We start from the raw sequence: 6,231 nt of genomic DNA, 5'->3' as shown, positions 1-6,231 counted from the left end.
ATAATTAGTGATACCACCTGCCATCCCACTTCTGACAACAATTTGTCACAGAGAAGTGATTCAGGGTTCTGCTTACCACAGAACAATGTTTAGAACACTCAAAGAAAAGTGCGACTTCAGAGAGTTCGGTGGCAGGCTCACTCTATTATTTACTGCACGAAGGAAATGTGCCAAGCCCCATGTTGCTTACCTTCTCTCCGGGGGCCTGATATCTGTTCAAGAAGCAAACTTTCAGGCAACAGAATTCATAAATAATTTAATGGAGTAGAATAGCATAAGGGCTGGCTTGAGCTGGGTACCTGCACAGAGGTCCCACCAAACACAGAAAACCATTGACTTTTGTATCTTTACAGACCATGATTGAGTCCAATAACAATACTTGAGTCTGGGGTCTTCCTGCTTCTCACTGGATCTTTTCCACTGGTCTCAGATGGGCCTTGGTTTTGTTTAGCTATAGACATTGGTTATGGTCCATAGCCTTGCTGGGTCTGTTTAGTCTGAACGAATCCTTTTCTTCTCAGCAAAGTGCAAAACAGGCCCCATTTTGCAGATGTCTCTCATGTCTTTGCATTAGCCTTGAAGTCATTATTTTCTCGCCAGTCAATTCTGTTCTTCCTAAGAAAGTACATATTAGATCTTATCTTACAAATGTTCACTGTAGTCTGTAGCAGTTTTGGTAAATATGAGTAGAACTTTATAGTTCAAGATTTCAGCAAATTCAACTTACTAAGTAACATGAAGCAGAGAGTGTATTAAAAAAAAAATCACACAACCTTGTAATTCTAGGTGATTTATTCTGTTTACTATGCATTTGCTTAAGCTAAACAATTGATACGAAACTTAAACTGCGCTCATCCACTGATCCCTGAGTGGTAAAAACCATCGCCATACAGCCATGCTTACTTTGATTACAATGTGTAACACAAACCTCACGAGGAATGATGCTTTACATAAGAACTATCTGATCACTCACACGGATGATGTGATTGGGGGTCAATAACCCCCCGAGTCTCCCTCTCCTGACCTTCAACAGCACCCACCTGAAGGCATTTCCTACGAGCACCACAGCTCGCAGTGGCTCCCAGCTCCATCCCCAGTGCGGCCCAGGGCCTGAGACACAGAGCAAAGGAGAAGGAACAAAGCCCTGACATCAATTACTGGGAAAAGATTACACCCAACAGCTTGGAGAGCGGCACACATTGGTCCCGTTAGCACCAGGAGCCATCCCAAATGTCGGTTTTAACGGGGGCCACCCAGTTTTGCTCTCTCGGGAAAGGGTACGGCGGGACAGGCCGGTGAGGGAGCGGTGCCCGGCACAGACAGCCGGTCCTGCTGGGTGTGTAAGTGCTCTCGGTGTGGGGCCGCCTGCGGAGAAACACGGCGGGCTGAGGCGGGAGACATGGGCCACGGAACGGGCGATCGCAACCGCCAGGAACCGCAGCCCGGCGGGGCGGGGGACGGCGGCCGCTACCGGATCCTGCCCGCCCCCCGCAGCGGGGCTGCCGGGACGGGAGGGCACCCCCGGCCCCGTCTCACCTCCCCTGAGCCCGGACCGTTTCCTGGTGCCGCCACGGACCCGCCGAGCGGAGAGAGGGGGACGAAGAGGCCCGAGGCAGCGGGGGCGCCACGGCCGAGTCCCCGCCGGCCCAGGCAGCGCAGGGGCGGGCTTCGGCCCCGGTGGGGACAAGGCCCGGGGAAACGGGAACGGCTCACGGGAGGGAGGCGACGGCGGCTCCCCAGGGGTCCCGCCGCTGCATCGCGGGACGGGGCGGGGGTGGCGACAAGGGGAGGTCGGGGGGCGTCCGCGACACTGGCATGGGCAGTCCCGGACCCCCCACCCGGCTCCGCCTGCCAGGTCCTCCCGCTTCCCGGCAGCCCCCACGCCGCCGCTGCTCACGTGAGCCCGCCGGGAGGAAAGGCGGAGGGGGCGTGGCGCGTCACGTGGTGGGGCGCGGGGAGCGCTCCCTCGCTCTGCGCCCCCTGGCGGCGGCGGGCGCGGTGACGGGCGGTCCCCCCGAGCCGCTCAAGAGCGCTGAAGTGGCTTAAAACGCGTCTCCTTCGCAAGCGGTTAAATATCCAAATTTCAGTATCGCGCTGCAGAAGAACCACCCGCCCCTCGGGTGTCAGTCGCCATTTCTGCTGCATGCTGAGGGATTATTTGATAACTTCAAGTGGAATTAAGCTCGGGCAGGACACAAACCCATCACCGATAATTACCTACAAGTCATTCCCGGCACGGGCAGCCTCAGACGTGCAGATGCGGAATTCAATAATTCAATTTTCCTGCACAATTATTTCAGAGTCCCCTCTCCCCAGGCACCCCAGACCCAGGGCACCCCCAGCATCCCCTGGCTGCTGCCGGACGGGGCAGGTTTGGCGCCGAACCTCTCACACTCTGTGCGACTTACTGCTTTGGTACATAATTCAGTTTTCCACCTCAGCCGAGCATCGTGGTGCTGGTTTTTGACCTAAACCAGCAGGTCAGAGCATGGGAGTCAGAGCTCAAATTTCCCCAGTCTCATACAAACTCGAACACCCTTTAACACCTCTGAAATCAGAGAAATCTATCAGAAAATCCCGCTCCTTCACCACACTACAAAGGAAGCAAAAGCAATTTCTCCTTCCAGCCCTTTGCTGGCCTCAACTGTTCATGCTGTTATGAGCAGGAATGGCGGCTGGCCAAGCCAGGCTGTGACAGAGGCGGCTCCTGGGGACGGGGCTGGTGGCAGCAGGTGACAACTCTGACACCTTCCAGACAGGGGTCCCAAACAGGGACACCAAGAAGCTGCACCAAGGTGCCTCCATATTGCACAGCAGCAGAACCACTATGGAGTGTTACTTATTTGCCTCCTTTTTTCCTTTTTTTTTTTTTAATTTTTCCTCTAATAGGAGCAAAATGAGTTCCGTACTACCAGCTGAGGTGCACACAGCTACTTCTGACACTGGTAAAAACCAATCTTGCGGTTCTTTGAACGTTTGCCTGGCATCTTCCTGAAGCACTTGACCTACATCTTCCTCCTACTCTTCCTTTTGCTTCTGTATATTCAAATTAACTACTTAAAGGAGTTATCTGTTTTTCTGTGCTTAACAGTAATACAGTCTCTAATGATATGGGGAAGATCCTTACAGATCAATCATGTTTTCAGTCCGTGACATCTACCATATACCTTATTTATACAGAAAATTCTCCGTTTAAACTACCTCATGAATTGATGAGGCCCTTTTATACCACCTTAGTCAGATTGAAGATTTTAACTGAAACTTAAATACATGGTCTTTGCAGGCTGTAGGACCCAATGAGCAGTTTCTATATGATTTGATCAAGAATGTTTAAGCAGAGCTGGACACAACCTCAGTCTTTGCAGAAGTGTGGCTGTGTATCAGGCTCCAGCTGCTCCAGCTGACTCAAAACACGTGTCTAACAGGAAGATGGCAAGAGCTCCTTTCATCCCCCCATCTCTTGCCGCCCTGCTTCTATATCTTGTGTCAGATTACTCCTGGCTGAAGGTATGTGGGCTTGAACGGAGAGCTCCCAAATCCACTGCAGATGATAGCTGTTATAAGAAAAACTTCCACCAGTTTCATGCTGAGGCTGGCACTGATGGGTCTGTTTGTGGTACTGAGCACATGTTCCCCAGCCAGCACCCAGTCACTGTATTGCCTGCTTTCTGCATCGACAAGATGTATGTCCTGTCACCCTTTTCTGATGTGTCATGTGCTTCATAATAAACGTCAAGGGCTACCAGCTCATAGAGTGACTTCTGGTAAGCCATTTACCTTATTTCTACAGGCAGCACCCACCAGCCAAGAACTTATAAGGGCCAAGTGCATGAATTTCTCAATGTGTGTGACCGGCTGAGGTGGGAAGAGGTGCCAAGCAAAAGACCAGCCACCACTACGAAAGGACTTAGTTTTGATCTTTGCAGCATTCATCAACGGGAGAAGAACCCCATCTCATCAGATCTCTGCCCTGGACAAAACCGGAGCTCCACAGTTCGTGCCCAAGGATGGCACAAAGCGCCAGCGCCACCACCACCTCCTGGGCTGCCTTTTCGCCCCTTGGTCCCAGACGTGTACACAACAGTGGGGAAGAACAGGGCTCTGCAGCTCCCAATAATAGACAGGGGTACCTGACACCCCTCTGAGCAGCAGCAGCCTGGGACGCTGCCTGTTGTGACCACCCAGCACTGCTGCTTTTGTCATCAGTAAAATATGCAGTTGCACCTTTGCAAAACTGACTTCCCACATGCATTGGGCACAGCGAACAGCTTTTACAGTCTCCCAAGTCAGGAGTCTGCTGGTGTTGGCACTGTGGTCTGTCCAATGCTGTTTACTCCGTTACAAGTAAGCAGTTTGCATTAATGGTGTGCATGGCCTTAAATATCGCATGTTGCAGAAGCATTTAGACTAATTAGCAAAATCCACATCAGAAAGTGCACGTTTCTGTTACCCCTCCCATTTCATTACGAATACAAGATCAAGAGGGTAAAGACCAGCCTTTCAAAGGTGACCAACACTTAAGTACCTTGGCAGTCTGGCCTGGAGCAGTGTCCCTGTCAGAGCCAGGATCCTCTCAGGAAAATATCTGTTGCAAATACTGGTTTTGTTCTTACAGACACAAACATCCTATGTCTTTGGTAGCAGCCCTGTTTGCTGATGTGGGGAGAAGTAACCTTAGCAAGGAACAGAACAAAGTCACAGAGCCTAAGAAAATCAATTTGATCTTCTGAATACACCTGAGAAGCACAACCTGCTACCGGAACCCACTGACCCAAAGCTCAGCCAGGGCCAGAGGAGGGTATTTGGAACAAGAAGGGTATGAACTTTTAAAGTGTTTCTATCGAGATAGTTCCACAAGATGGAAACACACGATACCACAAAAGCCATGAAGTGCCCTGATGTACAATGGAAGAACTATTCCCATGAGAAGACCGTAGGCGTGCGCATTGCTTGGCCCAGGCATGTCTTCTAGGTCAAGCAGTGGGTGTCATTCCCTGACCAGTAAACGCATCCTGTAGTCGCGGCCGCCTTTAGCTGTGTACACGGCAATTCTGCCCATCCCATCAACTGACCACCTATGAAGAAAAGTTAAAGCGTTACCGGTAGTACAGAGTGACACGTTTGGACCTGACTCCCCTACACAGAAGTGGCAGAGCAGAATTTGTGCAGTTCTGGTTTTGCTGACAGAAGTAGGAGGCTGGATTTAGCCAAGCAAGCACTTTGCTGCTCCAGGAGCATTCTCATGTGAAGTGGGTCATGTTAGTCTAAACTCAGAGTACCGTGCAACGGATGTGTTATGCCGGCATGGTGATGATCCCCTTCCCAGGCTACTTGGTGTTCAGGATCTTGGAGAGGAGAGCAAAAGCTATCCACTATTTCCTAAAGAAAAACATGTAAAGGGTCATTTTATTTTGACGTTTAAATATTTGGTTTCAAGACAGATGCATTTGGAAATACAGAATTGCTTTTAAACTCTGCATTTTGCCCCGTTTTTGAGAGGACTTTGGATCTGTTGCTCAGCAAGACAGATTAGCTCTCTTCTGGGCATCTCAATTGCCTTGCCAGGGCCTGGGAGCTTCCACTGACACCAGCGTGGAATCAGCATCCCCTGGTGGGTTCTTCCAGGGATCCCAATACTTGTGGTGATGACATGTTCAGTGGCCACAGAGCCAGCTTGACCCTCATCTGCATGTTCATTAAAGCTTGTGAGGGCAGCTGAACACTGGACAAAGCATAGGAGTGGACAGTACTGTCATTTTAAGTAATTTTCCTTATGAAAGATTCTTTCACTGGTATCCTTAAAAATTACATGAAGGTAATTCTCAATAAGACCTCTATAAATGCCCTGACTACTTGCTCTTTGCTGACTTTCTCACTGCCAATAATTACCGTGGTTTGCCCGTCTCCCAGCAGAATCTTTCTTACTTTCCTAATTAAAATTCCTTTGTGGCCATCATCTAAGAACTTGTAATCCAAAAAACTCAGGCCATTGCACAAACCAGATCCAACTCATACCTAACGTAAGCCCATTGCAATGGAGTTGACTGTTACACCCAAAACCAAAGAACCAAAGCCTGTGAAGAGCTCCTGGGCTCCTCCAGCCTGCCTTTCACTGGGATTGCTCCCTAGCAAACCTCCCCAAGATTTATAGCAATGTAGTTTTTGAGGAGCTAACCTGGGCTTTAAATACTTCATTTCCAAGGGCACATCCTGCTATTTCATCTGCATTTT

The 6,231-nt window shown here is 50.1% G+C and overlaps 1 long non-coding RNA gene across 1 annotated transcript; it reads right to left on the bottom strand.

Annotated features, from left to right (window-relative positions):
* Nucleotides 1–238: 238 nt before the first annotated feature.
* Nucleotides 239–1,903, bottom strand: LOC139829089 (uncharacterized). The gene is made up of 2 exons (XR_011741335.1): nucleotides 1,537–1,903; nucleotides 239–1,365 (listed from the first exon to the last, which is right to left on the bottom strand). It is a non-coding gene; the product is annotated as an uncharacterized lncRNA (long non-coding RNA).
* Between the last annotated feature and the right edge of the window lie 4,328 nt (nucleotides 1,904–6,231).

This window comes from Patagioenas fasciata, chromosome 14 (genome assembly GCF_037038585.1).
Source record: "Patagioenas fasciata isolate bPatFas1 chromosome 14, bPatFas1.hap1, whole genome shotgun sequence".
NCBI lineage: Eukaryota > Metazoa > Chordata > Aves > Columbiformes > Columbidae > Patagioenas > Patagioenas fasciata.
This window is presented reverse-complemented; position numbering and strand designations above follow the sequence as displayed.